The sequence below is a fragment of the Camarhynchus parvulus genome, unplaced genomic scaffold, assembly GCF_901933205.1.
Source record: "Camarhynchus parvulus unplaced genomic scaffold, STF_HiC, whole genome shotgun sequence".
Lineage (NCBI taxonomy): Eukaryota > Metazoa > Chordata > Aves > Passeriformes > Thraupidae > Camarhynchus > Camarhynchus parvulus.
This window is the reverse complement of record NW_022147781.1, coordinates 23,280-43,214: the sequence shown is the minus strand read 5'-3', so window position 1 is coordinate 43,214 and position 19,935 is coordinate 23,280.

The window sequence follows — 19,935 nt, the reverse complement described above, 5'->3', positions numbered from 1 at the left end:
TTAGGGGGATTTAGGGGCGTGGCCAAGGGGATAACGGGAATTACTGGGGCGGCTTAGGGGCGTGGCCATGGGGACACACGGAAGGGATGGGGCGTGGCTTGGGGCGTGGCTTAGCGGTTTAGGGGCGTTGCCAAGGGGATGGGGACAAAGGGGGCGTGGCCAAGGTGACACCGGGAAGGATAACGGGATTAGGGAGGGGGGGGCTTAGGGGTTCTGGGCGTGGTCGGGGGGGGGGGGGGGGGGGGGGGGGGGGGGGGGGGGGGGGGGGGGGGGGGGGGGTGAAGGTGGCAGGGTTTAGGGGGTGCGGGGGGAGGCGTGCAAAGTGACACCGTGGAATTAAAGGAGGGGCGGGGCTTAGGGGGATTTACGGGCGTGGCCAAGGGGATAGGGACAAGGGACACCGGAGGGACGCGGGGGGGGGGGGGGGGGGGGGGAGGGGGGGGCTGGGAAGGGCGGGGTTTGGGGGTTTAGGGAACGCACAAGGCGGGCGCAGTGAGTGAATGGGGGGGGCGGTTGGGGGTGGGGGCTGGGGGGGGGGCCAAGGCTAGGTGAGGCGGAAAACGTGTATGGAGGGTGCGGGGTGGGTGGGGGGGGGGGGCTTGGGCGCTTGGGGGGCGTGGCGGAGGGAGAAGGGGAAGGAGAAGGGATGATGGAGGGGGGGGGTTTGTGGGTTTGGGGGGGGGGGGGGATGGTGTGTGGGTGGGGGTTTGGTTGGTTTGGGGGTGTGGAAAGGGAGAAAGGTTGGGGTGTGGCTAAGCGGACAAGGGAAGGATAACGGGAATGCATGGGGGAGAGGGGGGTGGGTGGAGGGGGGAGGGTAGGGGCATGGCCGGAGGGGGGCGGAGCCTGCGGGAGGAAGGGGCGGGGGGGGGGAGGGGGCGGGCGGGGGCTTGGGAGGGGCGGGGTATATAAGGGGTTAGCGGCGTGGCTAAGGAGATGAGGACAAAAGGGGCGTGGTAGGGGCCGACAGCCCCGGGGAGGAGGGCGGAAAGCGAATGAGTAGGTGGGGTTTGTGGAGGGTGGGTTTGTAGGGTTTTGGGGTGTGGCAAAGGGAAGGGTCAGGGTGAGCAGGGGTGGGGCTTGTGGGGGGCCAGGGGCTTGCGGGTTTTTGTGGGGTTTTGTGGAGGGCGGCTTGTAGGTTTGGGGGTGTGGCAAGGAAGCGTGGCGCCAAAGGGGGGGGTCAGCGGTGGTGGGCCGCCGTATAAGATGGAATAAGTGGGGGGGGGCTGGGGTTTGTTGGTTTGGGGTGTGGTAAGGGGAAGGGTTATGGTGGCCTAAGGAGTAAGTGGAGGGGGGGGTTGGGGAGGCGTCAGATATGGACGTTGAGGCTGAGTGGGCGTGATTCGTGGCGGAGGGGGGGGGGGCTTGAAAATGGTAGGGGCGTGGTGTCTCATAGCGGGGGCGGGTTTGTCAAAATGAAGAAGGGGCGTGGCCTCAATAACGGCCGCCGTGGCCGCGAGGCCAGCTGCTGGCGCGGCCTTGTCTGTGAGTGGCTTTGGGCGTGGTTAAATGTTACGTATTCTTGTCAATAAAAGGCGGGAGCCAACCTGACGCCCCGCCCATATCACTCACCTCCCCCCCTTCCCCTCCATTTGCACCTCCCATACCGCCTCAACTCTTTATGCACCCCTCACCCACACCGGGCGGGTCTCCCGGCCTCCTCCCGCCTCAGCGCCTCAGCGGCGAATATTCAGCGAGGCGCTGGCGCCGCTAATTTGCATAAATTTGCCCGGTGTCCATTTATAGAGGCGGGCCCCCTCGCGGCAAACAGGGGGAAGGCCGCGCGCGCGCATGATTAGCCGAGGCCGGCAGCCAATAGAAAGGCGTCGCGGGTAGAGTGGGGTGGTGTGGAGCAGCGCTGGGTTGGTTGAGAGGAGAGGGCGGGGGCCTGGGGGGGCAATGTGGGCGGAGCTGGGTGTGGGGAAGAGAGGGTGGGGGGGGTTTGAGGTGAAAGTGTGGGCGGCGGGAGAGGCCGCCGCCAGTAGGGGGGGCTTGGGGTTGCTGGCGACGGCGCGGGTTTGTTGAATATTTGTATTAAGACTGGGCGTGGCTACGAGGTCGTAATTAGCATAATACCGATCAAATCAGGTGTAAGAATACAATGAGATTAACGTCCTACTACGAGTATGTTTGGGGGGCTCTTTTTGGTTACGTGGGCTGGCTTGTGAATATTAATGATTTTAATGATGATGTAAAGGAAAGGGGAGGAGTGCTCCGCCCTCTCGCCACCGAGGCCACGCCCCTCATGGTCCCCCACAAGGGGGGGGGGGCCAAATTTGGGGTTCCAAAAAGGGGAGGGGCCAAAATTGGGGTTCCAAAAAGGGGGGCCGCCAAATTAGAGGGTCCAAAGAAGGGGGGGGGCCAAATTGGGGGTCCGGGGTAGAGGGCGGGGGCCAACTTGGGGTCCCGATATTTGTGGGATGGGTCCCGAATGAGGGAGGGGGAACAGGGGGGGGGCGAGGCGCTTCACACCCAAAGTGGAAAGGGGGTGGGGGTGTAAGGGGGGACCCCAAAATTGAGGGGCCATCCCCCAAAATCGGGGGAGGGAGGGGCCCAAAAATGGGGAATTTGGGGTGTGGGGGGTCCCTAAAATTTGGGGCGGGGGGGGGTCACTAAATGATGGGAGGCCCTTTGGGGGGTTGGGGGGTCTAATAGGAAATTGGGTAGGGGCCAAATTGGGGAATTTGGGGGTTAGAGTTCCCCAAAATTTGGGGAATTTGGGGTGGGGTGGTCCAAGGGGGGGGCCCAAAATTGGGGAGGGGTCAAAAGGGAATTTGGGGGGGGTCCCTAAAAATTGGGAATTTGGGGTGGGGGGGTCGTCCTAAAATGGAGGGGAGGGGGCCCAAATTGGGGGATTTGGGGTGGGGGGGTCCCTAAAAATTTGGGGAATTTGGGGTTTTAATTGGATGGGAAAAATTGGGGGGAGGGGAAAAGGGGGGGGTCTCTAAAAACTTTGGAGAATTTGGGGGTGGGGGGTCCCTAAAAATTTGGGGGGGAGGGGCCCAAAATTGGGGAATTTGGGGGTGGGGGGTCCCTAGGAATTGGGGTAAACCCCAAAACGAAGGGGTGGGGGGCTAAAAATTTGGGGAGGGGCCACCAAAAATGGGGAGGGGCCCCAAAAATTGGGGAATTGGGGAGGAGGGGGTCCCCAAAATCGAGGGAAACCCCCCAAAAATAAAACCCCGATGGAAAAACCCCAAAAGTTGAAAGGAAAACCCCAAAATTGGGGGGGGGGGGGGGGCGGCTTTCTCCTCCCCTCCAGGGCGCTTGGGGGTGGGTGGGGAGGGGCGGGGCTATTTCGGGCTCCCAAGGCCAAAGGGGGACCCGAGAAGGTCACGGGGGGAGGGAGGGGAGGGGAGGGGCCCGGGCCCATAAAAGGGGGGGGAGCCCCCGGAGCCCCCGGAGCCCCCGGACAGCGCAGGGTGAGTGAGGACCAACGGGGCCCATGAAGCGGGGCGGGGAAATCCTGAAAATATCCCAATACATCCAAATATCCTCAAATATCCCGAAATACCAAATATCCGAAAAATCCTAAAATATCCTAAAATATCCAAAAAGCCAAATATCCTGAAATATCCTGAAATATCCTAAAATATCCTAAAATATCCTGAAATATCCTAAAATATCCAAAATCCAAATATCCTGAAATATCCTGAAATATCCTGAAATATCCAAAAATATCCAAAAATATCCTAAATCTAGAAATATCCAAAATCCCTAAAATATCCGAAATATCCTGAAATATCCTAAAACCGGAAAATCCTGATTCTAAAAACCGAAATATCCAAATATCCTAAAAATATCCTTAATTCCTAATATCCTGAAATATCCGAAATATCCTAAAAATCCGAAAAATCATATCTAAAAATTGAAATATCCTGCAAATATCCTGAAATATCCAAAAAATCCAATCTTATCCTAAAATATCCTAAAAATATCCGAAATATCCTAAAAATACCTGTTAAAATATCAACCTAAATTTCTGAATATCTATAAAATATCCTAAAATCATTATATCCTTGATCTAATATCCTAACTGAATCCTAAATATCTAATATCCTTAAATATCCTAAAATATCCTGAAATACCCTAAAATATTCTGAAATATCCAAAAATCCAAAATATCCAAATATCCCCAAATATCCTGAAATATCCTAAAAATATGTGATATCCAAAATATCCAAAATATCCTGATATCCAAAATATCCTAAAATCTGAAATATCCTAAATATCCGAAATATCCTAAAATCTCAAATATCCTAAATATCCTTAAAAAATCCTAAAATATCCTAAAATATCCTAATATCCTGAAATATCCTAAAAATCCTGAAATATCCTGAAATCTAAAAAACTTGAAATATCCTGAAATATCCTAAAAAATCCTAAAATATCCCCTATAAATCTGAAATATCTAAAATATCCAGAAATATGAAATATCCTAAAAATCCTGGAAAATATCCTGAAATATCCTGAATATCCTAAAATATCCTGAAATATCCTAAAATAAAATATCCTGAAATATCTGAAATATCCTGAAATCCTAAAAAATATCCTGAAATATCTAAAAATCCCAAAAATATCTAAAAACCCTAAAATATCCTGAAATATCCTAAATATCCTAAAATATCTTACCTAAAATATCCTGAAATATCCTAAAAATCCAAAATATCCTCAAATATCCTAAAAATCGAAATATCCTAAAAAATCCAAAAAATCAAAAATGGGAGCGGGGGAGAAGAAAAGAATATCCAAAAATCCAAATATCCTAAAAACTAAAACCCTAAAAAATCCTAAAAATACTCCACAAAACCTAAAAATCATAAAAATCCTAAAATCCCTGGAAAATCCTAAAATCCCAAAATATCCTAAAAAATCCTAAAATATCCTAAAATGGAGTGCGGCAGGAGAGGAAAAACTGAAATAACAAAATCCTACAAAATCCTTGAAAAAATCCTACAAAAATCCTGAAAAACTCTAAAAAATCCTGAAAAAATCCAGTAAAATATCCTGAAAAATCCTAAAAAATCCTAAAAATATCCTACAAAAATCCTAAAAAACCCTCAAAAATTCACAAAAAATCCCAAAATGGTAAGAGTATGTGTAGGAGAGCAGGGAAAAACCCTGAAAAATCCTCAAAAAATCACTCCAAAAAAAACTTAAAATATCCTAAAAATCCTGAAAAATCCTAAAAGGGAATAGGGAAGAGGAAAATCCAAAAAATCCAAAAAACCTTAAAAATCCTACAAAATCCTTAAAAAATCACCAAAAAATCCTGAAAATCCTACAAAAATCCCAAAAGGGAGGGGGGGAAATGCAGGAATCCCAAAATCCTAAAATATCCTAAAAATCCCAAAACTGGAAAAAATCCTTAAAAATCCTAAAAATGGGAGTGGGGGGAGCAGAGTAGGAAAATCCCAAAAATCTTTAAAAATCCTAAAAAATATCCTTAAAAATCCTGAAAAAATCTAAAAATCCTAAAATCCTAAAAAATCCCAAAAAATCGAAAAATGAAAAATCCTAAAAAAATCCCAGAAAAATGGAAAACCGGGAAAGTACAAAAATCCTGAAAAAATATCCTAAAAATCCTAAAAATCCTAAAAATGGGAGTGGGGGGGGGGAAATCCTAAAATATTCCCAGAAATAATCCCAAAATGGGGTGTGGGGAGGGAGAAAACAGGAAAAATCCTAAAAAAATCCTAAAAATTCCCCGCCAAAATGGGGGTGGGGGTAGGAAATCCCAAAAACTGTTCTGAAATAATCCCAAAATGGGGGTGGGGGGGAGTAGGGGAAATCGAAAACTGAACCCAAAAGAATCCTAAAAAATCCTAAAACATGGGAGTGGGGGGAGAAAATCCCAAAAATCCAAAAAATCCTAAAGTCCTGCAAATGGAGTGGGGGGGGGATGACCTCAAAAAAATCTAAAAACTCCAAAATGGGTGGGGGGGAGAAAAGCCAAAAATCCTAAAAATAATCCCAAAAACATGGGAGTCTGGGGGAGAGGGAGACCCCAAAACAACCCCAAAATCGGTCGGGAGGAGTGAAACCCAAAAAGACTCTCTAAATGCCCCCAAAAGCTGCCGGGAATGGTTCCCAAATCCGTCCCGAACCCCAAAAATCCGGGATTGTCCCCAATTCCCCTCGGGGGACCCCGAAAATGACCCCAAAGTCCCCAAATTCCTCCCCGACTGGGGTTGGGACACACCTTAAAAAACCCCTTGAGCCCCCAAAAATCTCCCCCCCTGAACCCCAAAATTGATCCCGGGAATCCCAAAATGGCCCTGAACCCCACAAAAATGCCCCCAGGGAACCCCCAAATCCCCCAGAAACCCCCAAAACGACCCCAAACCCACAAACTGAGCCCCCGAACCCCACACAAATTGCCTCCGGACCCCAAAAAAAGCGATTCCCCAAAATTGACCCTGAACCCCCCAAAAGTTTCCCCCTCGAGCCTAAAACCGACCCCTGGAACCCCCAAAACACCTGAGGCACCCCAAAATTCCGCAAGATCACCCCTCAAAAAACCCTAAATGCGCTCGGGAACCCAAAATCCCTGGAACCCCAAAATCCCCCGGGGACCCCAAAACCCCGGTGGGTGTCCCACCGTGACTCAGCTCGCGGCGTTGCCCTTTTAAGGCTCCCGCCCACGGGGTGGGTGGGTGGTGTTGCGCGTCATCACATAGCCCCCGCCCACGTCCCGCGAACGCCGCAGCGGAGCTCGTGGGTGGGGGGCAGGGGCGGGAACTGTGGGGTGAAGAGGGAAAAATTTGGGGCAGGGGCAGGGGAGGTGTGAGGAAAAAGGGCTGAGTTTCGGGTGTGCATAGGTGAATTGGGCAGAAAAGGCGGAATTTGAGGGGAAAAAGGCGATTTTGGGGTTCTAAGAGGGAACGTTTGGGGATGGTTGAGGAAGTCGTGAGGGAAAAAACGCGCTGGGAGTTTGAGAGGAAAAGTGCGGGGGGTTTTGAGGAAAAAAGTGGGGTTTGGGGGGTGAAGTGAAAAGCAGATTTGGATTGGGAGGAACCTGAAGGAAAAGTGCAGGCCTATGAGGTGAAAAGTGCAGATTTTGGGCTCTTGGGCAGACTTTTTGGGTGTAGGAGGAAATCGTGAGGTGTAAAAGCTGATTTTGAGGTAAAATGCAGATTTTGAGGTAAAAGAGAGGATTTTGCCATTGGAGACAACCTCAAGGAAAAAAGTGCAGATTTTGAGGTGAAAAGGTAGATTTTGGGGCTCTGGGGTAGATTTCTGAGTGATGGGGAGGAAATCGTGAGGTAAAAGTGGAGATTTTGGAGGTAAAAAAGAGGATTTTGAGGTTGAAAAAGGCGGATTTTGTGTATTGGGAGGAAATCCTGAAGTAAGAAAGTGCAGATTTTGAGGTGAAAGTGGAAATTTTGGTGCAGTGCGTAGATTTTGGGCTCTGGGACAGAGTTTGTGGTGGGAGGAAATCGTGAGGTAAAAAGTGGAGATTTTGAGGTAAAAAGGTAGATTTTGGGTATTTGCAAAGAAACTCTGATGTTAAAAGTGAGATTTTGAGGAAATACGACTTTGGTGGTGAAAAGTGCAGATTTTGGGGGTCTGGGGGGTCCGTGTCCTGGGGGATTGGCGTCTCTCTTTTGAGGTACCAATAGTGCATTTTGAGGGTACAGTGTGCATTTCTGAAAAGGTGACGGGGTCTCTGTCCCCTTTGGAGGATCTCAGAAGGGTACAATGTGCATTTTTGAGGGGTACTGTGTCCATTTCTGGGGGTCTGAGGGTGTCTGACCCCTTTTGGGGTCTCAGGGGGTCCCTGTCTCTTTTTTGGGAGGAAATCGCTGTACAAGTTGAGGGTTTGGGGGTATCTAGTGCATTTTGAGGTGAACAAGGTGTCACGGGGGTTGCCTCCCAGGACCCCCCGTGCAGGATCCGAACAGCTGCAGACTTTGAGAAACTTGAAATACTTCAAGGAGCTACAGACATTTTGGGATGTGGGGATTTTGGGGGGTTGGGGGGAAATCGTGGGGTAAAATAGGTTGAGGGGCTGGGGTGAAACAGAGCCTTGGGAGGGAAACAGGTAGATTGGGGGTCCTGGGGCAGTTTGGGGGTGAAAAGACCTCGAGTTTGGGGTCCCTGGGTCCAGGTTCCGGCGGAGTGCAAACGTCCCCATTTGGGGTCCCTGTCCCCATTTTGGGGTTACAAACCCTCCACATTTGGGTCCCTGTCCCCCATTCTGGGGTGCTACTGTCCCATTTGGGGTCCTGTGTGGCGCTGTGAGGGTACCGGGGCCCCATTTGGGGTCCCTAAAGTCCCCAATTTGGGTCCCTGTCCCCATTTGGGGGCCCCATGTCCCCATTTGGGGTCCTGAGGAATCATTGGGGTCCCCTGTCCCCAAGTTGGGGTACCCTGTCCCCCGTTTGGAGGTTGCCACGCTCCCCATTTGGGGTGCTTTCCCCCATTTGGGGTCCCCAAGATCCCCAAGTAAGAAAGGGTAGATTTTAAGGGAGGGGTGAAAGTGAAATTTGGGGTGCCTGTGCCCCATTTTGGGGTCCCTGTCCCCATTTGGGGGTCCCTGTCCCCATTTGGGGTCCCTGTCCCCAATTTGGGGTCCCTGTCCCCATTTGGGGTCCCTGTCCCCATTTGGGGTCCCCATGTCCCATTTTGGGGTCCCCATGTGTCCTATTTGGGGTAGGAGGAATCCTGAAGTAAAAGTGCAGATTTTGAGGTGAAAAAGTGAAAATTTGGGGTGAAAAAGTGCAGATTTTTGGCCTCTGGGGCAGATTTTGGGTGTAGGAGGAAATCGTATAGTAAAAAGTGAGATTTTGACGCTAAAAGTTTGGAGTGTTTGAGGTAAAAAAAGAGGATTTTGAGGTGGAAATAGCAGAGTTTTGGGGTTGGAGGGCAATCCAGGGAAAAAAGTGCAGATTTTGAGGTGAAAAGTGGAAATTATGAGGTGAAAAGTGCAGATTTTTGGGACCTGGGGAAGAGTTTGTGGTGTGGGAGGAAATCGTGAGGTAAAATGTTGAGATTTTGAGGAGATGCAGTGATACGGTGAGGTCAAAAAGGGTTTTGAGGTGAAAAAGGCAGATTTTGGGATTGGGAGGAAAAATCCGGCAAAAAGTGCAGGTTTATGAGGTGAAAAGTGAAAATTTTGAGGTGAAAAGTGCAGATTTTGGGATTTGGGGCAGAGTTTGGGGATTGGGAGGAAATCGTGAGGTAAAAAGTTGAGATTTTGAGGTTAGAAAGAGGATTTTGAGGTAAAAAAGGCAGATTTTGGCGATTGGGAGGAAATCCTGAAGTAAGAAAGTGCAGATTTTGAGGTGAAAAGGAAATTTTGGGGTGAAAAGTGCAGATTTTGGGCTTTGGGTCAGATTTTGGGCATTGGGAGGAAATCGTGAGGTAAAAAGTGGAAATTTTGAGGTAAAAATGCAGATTTTGAGGTTAAAAAATGCAAATTTTGGGTTTGGAAGGAAACCCTGAGGTAGAAGGAACAGATTTTGAGGTGAGAAATGCAGATTTTGGGGTCTGGGGTGGATTTTGGGCTAAAAAAGACAAATTTGGGGGTTGAGGGAGGAAATCCTGAGGTGAAAAAAGCAGATTTTGGGGGTAAAATGCAGATTTGGGGCTGAAAAAGCAAATATTGGGATATGGGGGGGGAAATTGTGAGGTAAAAATCAGATTTTGGTGTCTGGCTGCAGATTTGGGGGTGAAAATGAAGATTTTGGGGGAAATGGAGATTTTGGGGGTGAGGGGGAGAAATGTGAGGTGAAAAGGGGGAGATTTTGGTGCCTGAGGGGCAAATTTGGGACAAAAAATGCTGATTTGGGGGCAAAAATGGGGAAATTTGAGGCTGAAAGCGTCAAATTTGGGGTAAAAATGGCAAAGTGGGGGTGAAAAGAGGTGGATTTGGGGGTGCTAGAGGCAGATTTTGGGGTGAAAAACTCAAAATTTGGGGTTAAAAAGTCAAATTTTGGGGTGCAAAAGTCAAATTTTGGGGTGAAAAGTTGATTTTTGGGGGAAAAAGTCAAGTTTTGGGGTTCAAAAAGCAGATTTTGGGGTGAAAAGTTGATTTTTGGGGTAAAAAAGTCAGATTTGTGAGTGAAAAAGTCAAATTTTGGGGTAAAAATGTGAATTTGGGGGTGCAAAAAGCAGATTTGGGGTGAAAAGTTGAATTTTGGGGTTCAAAAGGCAGATTTTGGGGTGCAACAGGATGATATTGGGGTAAAAATGTCAGATTTGTGAGTGAAAAGTCAAATTTTGGGGTTCAAAAGCAGATTTTGGGGTGAAAAAGTCAAATTTTGGGGTTCCAAAGTTGAATTTGGGGTGAAAAAGTCAAATTTTTGGGGTGGAAAAGTAGAATTTTGGGTGAAAAAGTTGAATTTGGGGGTGCAAAAGTTGAATTTGGGGGTTGAAAATTCAGATTTGGGGTGCAAAAGGCAGAATTTGGGGTGAAAATGTGGATTTGGGGGTGCAAAAGTTGAATTTGGGGTGTAAAAGGGCAAATTTTTGGGGTGCAAAAAGCGGATTTCAGGGTGAAAACGTGAAATTTGTGAGTGCAAAACTCAGATTTGTGGTTCCAAAGGGAAATGTTGAGATAAAAAAGGCGAATTTATGGGGTGCAAAGGGCGGATTTGGGGCGCAAAGGGCGGATTTGGGGCGCAAAAGGCGGAATTGAGGGCTCCAGATACGGATTGGATGGTTCCAAAGGTGGATTTGGGGTTCCAAAGGTGGATTTGGGGTGCAAAGTGAGGTTTTGATGTTTCCAGATGTGGATTTGGGGTTCCACAGCCAGATTTGGGGTTCCGGATGCGGATTTGGGGTGCAAAGTGAGGATTTGATGATTCCACAGGTGGATTTGGGGTTCCAGATGCAGGTTTGGGGTGCAAAGTGAGGATTTGGGGTGCAAAGTGAGGATTTGATGATTCCAGATGCAGATTTGGGGTTCCACAGGCAGATTTGGGGTTCCAGATGCAGATTTGGGGTTCCACAGGCAGATTTGGGGTTCCAGATGCAGATTTGGGGTTCCACCGGCAGATTTGGGGTACACAGTGTGGATTTGATGATTCCAAAGCAGATTTGGGGTTCCACAGGCAGATTTGGGGTACAAAGTGAGGATTTGATGGTTCCAGATGCAGATTTGGGGTTCCAGAGGCAGATTTAGGGTGCAAAGTGTGGATTTGGGGTGCAACGTGAGGATTTGATGATTCCAAAGTCGAGTTTGGGGTTCCACAGGCAGATTTGGGGTACAAAGTGTGAATTTGATGATTCCAAAGCAGATTTGGGGTACAAAGTGTGAATTTGATGATTCCAAAGCAGATTTGGGGTGCAAAGTGTGAATTTGATGTTTCCAGATGCAGATTTGGGGTTCCACAGGCAAATTTGGGGTGCAAAGTGTGGATTTAATGATTCCAAAGCAGATTTGGGGTGCAAAGTGTGAATTTGATTATTCCAGATGCGGATTTGGGGTTCCAGATGCAGATTTGGGGTTCCAAAGGCAGATTTGGGGTACAAAGTGTGAATTTGATGATTCCAAAGTCGAGTTTGGGGTTCCACAGGCAGATTTGGGGTTCCAGATGCAGATTTGGGGTGCAAAGTGTGAATTTGATGATTCCACAGGTGGATTTGGGGTTCCAGATGCAGGTTTGGGGTGCAAAGTGAGGATTTGGGGTGCAAAGTGTGAATTTGATGGTCCCAGATGCAGATTTGGGGTGCAAAGTGTGGATTTGATGATTCCAGATGCAGATTTGGGGTTCCAGATGCAGATTTGGGGTGCAAAGTGTGAATTTGATGATTCCACAGGTGGATTTGGGGTTCCAGATGCAGGTTTGGGGTGCAAAGTGAGGATTTGGGGTGCAAAGTGAGGATTTGATGATTCCAAAGCAGATTTGGGGTTCCAAAGGCAGATTTGGGGTTCCACAGGCAGATTTGGGGTTCCAGATGCAGATTTGGGGTTCCACCGGCAGATTTGGGGTACAAAGTGAGGATTTGATGATTCCAAAGCAGATTTGGGGCTCCACAGGCAGATTTGGGGTACAAAGTGAGGATTTGATGGTTCCAGATGCAGATTTGGGGTTCCAGAGGCAGATTTAGGGTGCAAAGTGTGGATTTGGGGTGCAACGTGAGGATTTGATGATTCCAAAGTCGAGTTTGGGGTTCCACAGGCAGATTTGGGGTACAAAGTGAGGATTTGATGATTCCAAAGCAGATTTGGGGTGCAAAGTGTGAATTTGATGTTTCCAGATGCAGATTTGGGGTTCCACAGGCAAATTTGGGGTGCAAAGTGTGGATTTAATGATTCCAAAGCAGATTTGGGGTACAAAGTGTGAATTTGATTATTCCAGATGCGGATTTGGGGTTCCAGATGCAGATTTGGGGTTCCAAAGGCAGATTTGGGGTACAAAGTGTGAATTTGATGATTCCAAAGTCGAGTTTGGGGTTCCACAGGCAGATTTGGGGTTCCAGATGCAGATTTGGGGTGCAAAGTGTGAATTTGATGATTCCACAGGTGGATTTGGGGTTCCAGATGCAGGTTTGGGGTGCAAAGTGAGGATTTGGGGTGCAAAGTGTGAATTTGATGGTCCCAGATGCAGATTTGGGGTGCAAAGTGTGGATTTGATGATTCCAGATGCAGATTTGGGGTTCCACAGGCAGATTTGGGGTTCCAGATGCAGATTTGGGGTGCAAAGTGTGAATTTGATGATTCCACAGGTGGATTTGGGGTTCCAGATGCAGGTTTGGGGTGCAAAGTGAGGATTTGGGGTGCAAAGTGTGAATTTGATGGTCCCAGATGCAGATTTGGGGTGCAAAGTGTGAATTTGATGATTCCAAAGCAGATTTGGGGTTCCAAAGTCGGATTTGGGGTTCCACAGGCAGATTTGGGGTACAAAGTGAGGATTTGATGATTCCAAAGCAGATTTGGGGTTCCACAGGCAGATTTGGGGTTCCACAGGCAGATTTGGGGTACAAAGTGAGGATTTGATGATTCCAAAGCAGATTTGGGGTTCCAAAGGCAGATTTGGGGTTCCACAGGCAGATTTGGGGTACAAAGTGAGGATTTGATGGTCCCAGATGCAGATTTGGGGTACAAAGTGTGAATTTGATGATTCCAAAGCAGATTTGGGGTGCAAAGTGTGAATTTGATGTTTCCAGATGCAGATTTGGGGTTCCACAGGCAAATTTGGGGTGCAAAGTGTGGATTTAATGATTCCAAAGCAGATTTGGGGTGCAAAATGTGAATTTGATTATTCCAGATGCGTATTTGGGGTTCCACAGGCAGATTTGGGGTACAAAGTGTGAATTTGATGACCCCAAAGCCGAGTTTGGGGTTCCAAAGGCAGATTTGGGGTTCCAAAGGCAGATTTGGGGTTCCAAAGCCGAGTTTGGGGTTCCACCGGCGGGCGGGGCGGGGGAGGGGAGCGGCCCCTGCCCGGTGCTTTCCCGGTTCTCCTCCTTCCTCCTCCTCCTTCCTCCTCCTCCTCCTCCTCCTCCTCCTCCTCCTCCTCCTCCCCTTGAAACGCCCTTGGCGGGGGCGGGGCGGGCCCGAGGCCCTTCCCGGCTGCGGGGCTCGCTCGCTCATTGCCGGCTCGGCTCCCGCAGCTCCCGGACACCCCGGACACCGCCGGACACTCCCGGACACCGCCGGACACACAGCACACACCGGACACACCGGACACCCGGTGAGTTCCCCCCGAGGGTTTTTTCTCCTCTTTGGTGTTTTCCTCTCCTTCCCAAATCCAACTTTTCCACCCCGAAATTTGACCTTTTTTACCCCAAATCCAACTTTTTCCACGCCAAATTTTACTTTTTTTACCCCAAATTCAACTTTTTCACCTCAAATTCGACCTTTTTTACCCCACATCCAACTTTTTCACCTCAAATTTGACCTTTTTTACCCCACATCCAACTTTTTCCCCCCAAAATTTGACTTTTTTTACCCCAAATTCAACTTTTCCACGCCAAATTTGACTTTTTTTACCCCAAATTCATCTTTTCCACCCCAAAATTTGACTTTTTACCCCCAAATTCAACTCTTTCACCTCAAATTCGACCTTTTTTACCCCAAATCCAACTTTTCCACCCCCAAATTCGACCTTTTTTACCCCAAATCCAACTTTTCCACCCCAAATTTGACCTTTTTTACCCCAAATTCAACTTTTTCACCTCAAATTCGACCTTTTTTACCCCAAATTGAACTTTTTCACCCCAAAATTTGACTGTTTTTACCCCAAATTCAACTTTTCCACGCCAAATTTTACATTTTTTACCCCAAATTCATCTTTTCCACCCCAAAATTTGACTTTTTTACCCCAAATTCAACTTTTCCACCCCGAAATTTGACCTTTTTTACCCCAAATTCAACTTTTCCACCCCAAATTTACCATTTTCACCCCAAATTCAACTTTGTCACCTCAAATTCGACCTTTTTTACCCCAAATTCACCTTTTTCACCCCAAATTTACCATTTTTACCCCAAACCAGCCCCATTTCACCCCAATTTTGCTTTTCTGCCCCAAATTTGACGCTTTCAGCCTCAAATTTCCCCATTTTTGCCCCCAAATCAGCATTTTTTGTCCCAAATTTGCCCCTCAGGCACCAAAATCTCCCCTTTTCACCTCACAATTTCTCCCCCTCACCCCAAAATCTCCATTTCTCCCCCAAAATCTTCATTTTCACCCCCAAATCTGCACCCAGACACCAAAATCTGATTTTTTAGCTCACAATTTCCTCCCCGTATCCCAATATTTGCTTTTTTCAGCCCCAAAATCTGCATTTTGACCCCCAAAATCTGCTTTTTTTTACCCTCCCTGTCCCATAAATCTTGGGGGTTCCCGTCCCAGGTTTTACCCCAAAAATTTGGGGGTTTTGATTTTAAAATTTTGGGGGTTTTACCTTAAAATTTTGGAGGTTTTGCCTCAAAATCCTGGGAGCTTTCCCTTGAATTTTTGGGATATTTTTCCTCCAAAATCTTGGGGTTTCCCCTCAAAATTTTGGGATTTTCCTCCTCAAAATCCTGGGGGTTTTCCCTCAAAATCTTGATTTTCCCCCTAAAACTTTTGGGGTTTTCTCCTCAAAATTTTGGGGTTTTCACCTCAAAATTTCAGGGATTTCCCTTCAAAATTTTGGTGGTTTTACCTCAAAATCTTGGGATTTTCCCCTCCAAATTTTGGAGTTTTTCCCTCAAAATCTTGGGGTTTTCCCCTAAAAAGTTTGGAGATTTCCCTTGAATTTTTGGGATTTTTTTTCCTCCAAATTCTGGGGGTTTTCCCCTCAAAATTTTGGGATTTTCATCCTCAAAATCCTGGGGGTTTTCCCTCAAAATCTTGGGATTTTTCCCTAAAACTTTTGGGGTTTTTTAATCTTCAAAATTTTGGGGGTTTTCATCTCAAAATTTGAGGAATTTCCCCCAAATTTTCGGGATTTCCTTCAAAATTTTGAGTTTTTCCTCAAAATCTTGGGGTTTTCCCCTAAAAAGTTTGGGGCTTTTCCTTAAAAGTTTTGGGTTTTTCCTCCAAATTCTTGGGGTTTTCCCTCAAAATTTTGGGATTTTTCATCCTCAAAACCCTGGGGTTTTCCTCCAAAATCTTGGGTTTTTCCCTAAAACTTTTGGGGGTTTTTCTCTCAAATTTTGGGGTTTTTCACCTCAAAATTTCAGGGATTTCCTTTCAAAATTTTGGTGGTTTTACCTCAAAATCTTGGGATTTTCCCCTCCAAATTTTGGAGTTTTTCCCTCAAAGTTTTGGGGTTTTCCCTAAAAAGTTTGGAGCTTCCTTGAATTTTTGGGATTTTTTTCCCTCCAATAAATTTGGGGTTTTCCCTAAAATTTTGGGATTTTCCTCCTCAAAATCCTGGGGGTTTTCCCTCAAAATCTTGGGATTTTTCCCTAAAACTTTTGGGGTTTTTTCTTCAAAATTTTGGGGTTTTCCCCTCAAAATTTTGGGATTTTCATCCTCAAAATCCTGGGGGTTTTCCCTCAAAATCTTGGGGTTTTCCCCTAAAAAGTTTGGGGCTTTTCCCTTAAAGTTTTGGGGTTTTTTCCTCCAGATTCTGGGGGTTCTTCCTCAAAATCTTGGGTTTTTCCCTAAAACTGTTGGGGTTTTCTCTTCAAAATTTTGGGGTTTCCACCTCAAAATCCTGCGGGTTTTCCCTCAAAATCTTGATATTTCCCTTTCAAATTTTGGGGGTTTCACCTCAAAATTTTGGGGGTTTTGATTTTCGAATATTGGGGTTTTACCTCAAAATCCTGGGAGCTTTCCCTTGAATTTTTGGGATTTTTTTCCTCCAAAATTTTGGGATTTTCCCCTCAAAATTTTGGGATTTTCCCCTCAAAATTTTGGGATTTTCCTCCTCAAAATCCTGCGGTTTTCCCCTCAAAATGTTGGGGATTTGTCTAAAAATTCGGAATGTTTCCTCTCAAAACCTTGGGATTTCCTTGCAGATTTTGGGGGATTTTCCTCAAAATTTTGGGGATTTTTTGCCTTTAAAATTTGGGGCTTTCCCTCAAAATCTTTGGGTTTTACTCAAAATCTTGGGGTTTTCCTTTTCAAATCTTCGGGGTTTTCCCCTCAAAATTTTGGGGTTTTTACCTCAAAATCCTGGCAGTTTCCCCTCAAAATTTTGGGGATTTCCCTTCAAAATTTTGGTGATTTTCCCTCAAAATTTTGGTGGTTTTCCCTTTCAGATTTTGGGGCTTTCACCCTAAAATCTTGGGTTTACCCTAAAATCTTGGGGTTTTTACCTCAAAACCTGGGATTTCTCCCTCAAAATCCAGGGAATTTGAAAACTTAGATTTCCCTTCAAAATTTTGGAGTTTCCCCTCAAAATCTTGGGGTTTTCCCCTTAAAATCCTTGGGGTTACCATTAAACTCCTGGGGAATTTCGCCCTCGAAATCTTGGATTTTTCCCCTCAAAAATTTAGTTTTTTCCCCTAAAAATCTTGGGGTTTGACTCAAAATCTTGAAGGTTTCCTGCAAAAATCTTGGAGGTTTCCCCTTCAAAATCTTTGGGTTTCCCCTAAAATTTTGGGGTTTTCCCTTAAAAATTTGGTTTTCCTTTCAGATCTTGGGGGTTTCCCACTCAAATCCTGGGGGGTTTCCCTGAAAACTTCCTGAGTTTTTTCCCCCCTCAAATCCCGGGGTTCCACCTCCCAATCCCGGGGTTCTTCCCAAAAATCTCGCGGCTTCTCCTCCCCAGTTCACTCCAGTGCCCTCCCAGTGCTCCCAGTCCTTATCAGTGCCCTCCAGCTGCTCTCTCCTCCCAGTGCCCCCAGTGCCCTCCCAGTGCCCCCCAGTCCCGTCCCAGTGCCTCGAGTCCATTCCCAGTGGCTCCCATTCCCTATGTCCCCAGTGTACTCTCCCCAGTCCCGGCGTTCCCAGGGTGCCCTCCCAGTCCCTCCCCAGTGTCCACAGTCCCCTCCCCAGTTCACTCCCCAGTCCGTCCTCAGTGTTCTCCCAGTGTCCTCCCAGTGCCCCCAGTCCCGGCTCCAGTGCCCCCAGTCCAGTCCCAGTGCCCCCAGTCCCGGTCCCAGTGCCCCCAGTCCAGTCCGAGTGCCCCCAGTCCAGTCCCAGTGCCCCCAGTCCCCTCCAGTGCCCCCCTGTGTCCCGTCCCAGTGCCCCAGTCCAGTCCCTAGTGCCCCCCAGGTCTACTTCCCAGTTCCCTCCCAATTCTCTCAGTCTCCTCCCAGTCCACACCCAGTGTGTCCCCAGTCCCCTCCCGAGTGTCCCCAGTGCTCCTCCCAGTCCCCTCCCAGTCCATTCCGGTATGTCCCCTAGTGTCCCCAGTTCCCCCTCCCACTCCCCTCCCAGTCCTCCCCAGTACTCCTCCCAGTGTCCTCGACCACTCCCGAGTCTCCTCCCAGTCCTCCCAGGACCCTCCCAGTGCCCCCCAGTCCCCTCCCAGTGTTTCCAGTCCCCCTCCCTAGCTGTCCCCAGACCACTCCGAGTCCTCCCAGTCCCCCAGTGTCCTCTGAGTGTCCTCCCCAGTCCCCTCCCAGTGTTCCCAGTCCCCTCCCAGCGCCACACACAGTTGCCCTCAGCAAGTGTTTCCAGTCCCCCTCCGGTGTCCCACAGACCACTCCCAGTCCCCCTCAGTCCCTCCCCCAGTCTCCTCCCAGTTCCCTCCCAGTGTTCCCAGTCCCCACCCAGTGTCCCCAGTTCAGTCCCAGTCTCCTCCCAGTCCCTCCCAGTTCACTCCCAGTGTCCCCAGTCTCCTCCCAGTGCCCTCCCAGTCCTCCTCTCACTCCCAGTCCTCCCAGTGTTCCCAGTCCCCTCCCAGTCCCTCCCAGTCCCCTCAGTGTCCCCGAAGTCTCCCTCCCAGTTCCCACTCCAGTGCCCCAGTCCTTATCAGTGCCCTACTTATCTCCTCCCAGTGCCCCCAGTCCCTTCCCCAGTGCTCTCTGACCTTTTTCAGTCTCTCCCAGAGTCCTCCCCAGTCCCGCCTCCCACTCCCTTTCTGGGGACCCCCCGGTGTGGGACCGATGATGTCACTACACCCCCAGTGACCGTCACCGCTGTCAGGATGTCCCCATGCCCCCCAGTGCCGCCCCCAGTTCACTTCCCAGTTCTCTCCCAGTGCTCCCAGTTCCTCCCAGTGCTCCCAGTGCCCTCCCAGTTCCTCCCAGTGCCCCCAGTTCACTCCCGAGTTCCCCCAGTCCACCCCAGTTCACCCCAGCTCCCAGTTCACTCCCAGTGCCCCCAGTTCCTCCCAGTTCAACCCTCCCAGTCCTCCCCAGTTCACTCCAAAGCCCACCCAGTGCTCCAGCTATCAGTGCCCCCCAGTCCTCCCAGTTCACTCCCAGTGCCCCAGTCCACTCAGTTCCCTCCCAGTTCCCCAGTCCCTCCCAGTTCACTCCCAGTTACCCCCAGTCCCTCCCCAGTCACTCCCTATGCTCCCCAGTCCTCCCAGTTCATCCCAGTGCCCCAGTCCCTCCCAGTGCCTCCCAGTTCCCCGTGCCCCAGTCCCTCCCAGTGCCCCATCTCCCCAGTTCCTCCCAGTGCCCCCAGTGCTCCTCCCATCAACTCCCAGTTCACCCCAGTGCCTCCAGATCACTCACCCGTAGTGCTCCCTCAGTTCACTCCCGGTGCCCCCAGTCCCTCCCAGCCACAATTCCATGCCTCCCAGTTCCTCCCAGTGCCCCCCCAGTTCACCCCAGTGCCCCCCAGTTCACCTTCAGGTGCCTCCCAGTTCCCATCCACCAGTGCTCCCAGTCCCTCCCCATCATCCCAGTTCACTCCCAGTGCCCCCAGTTCCTCCCTAGTGCCCCCAGTCCCTCCCCATCACTCCCAGGTTCACTCCCAGGTGCCCCCCAGTGCCTCCCCCATCACCGCTGTCCCCTCAGTGCGCCGGCTGCGGGATGTCGCCTCCCGTGACGCTGACCCCCGAAGCAGAAGAAGGAGTGGCCGGCCATCGCCCATGCCGCATCGTGGCCCCCGCAAGGGCATCCTGCGCTGTCCTAATTTAGTCCTGGCTTATACTGGTTTGTACTGCAAGCTTTCTATGCTCGGTTTGTGCTGGGTTATACTGGTTTGTACACTGGGAATGACTGGGATACACGTGGGGCCATCGCCCACGCATCGTGGCCCCGGCAGGTATCCTGGCTGCCCGGTATCCACTAGTTTGCAATGGGTTATACTCGGTTTGTGCTGGGTTATACTGGCTTGTACTGGGAATGGGACTTGAGCTACACCAGGCCATCGCTTCAGCGCATCGCAGGCCTCTGGCATCCTGGCTGCCGACGCAGTCCACTGGTTTGTACTGGGTGGGGGGTCCCTAAAAAATTTGGGAATTTGGGGTGGGGGTCTCTAAAAACTGAGAATTTGGGTTGGGGGTCCCTAAAAATTTGGGGAGGGGCCCAAAATTGGGGAATTTGGGTGGGGGGTCCCAAAAATGGGGGAGGGGCCACAAAAAATGGGGAGGGCTCCAAATTAGAATTTGGGTGAGGGGGGGTCCCCAAAATCGAGGGAAAACCCCAAA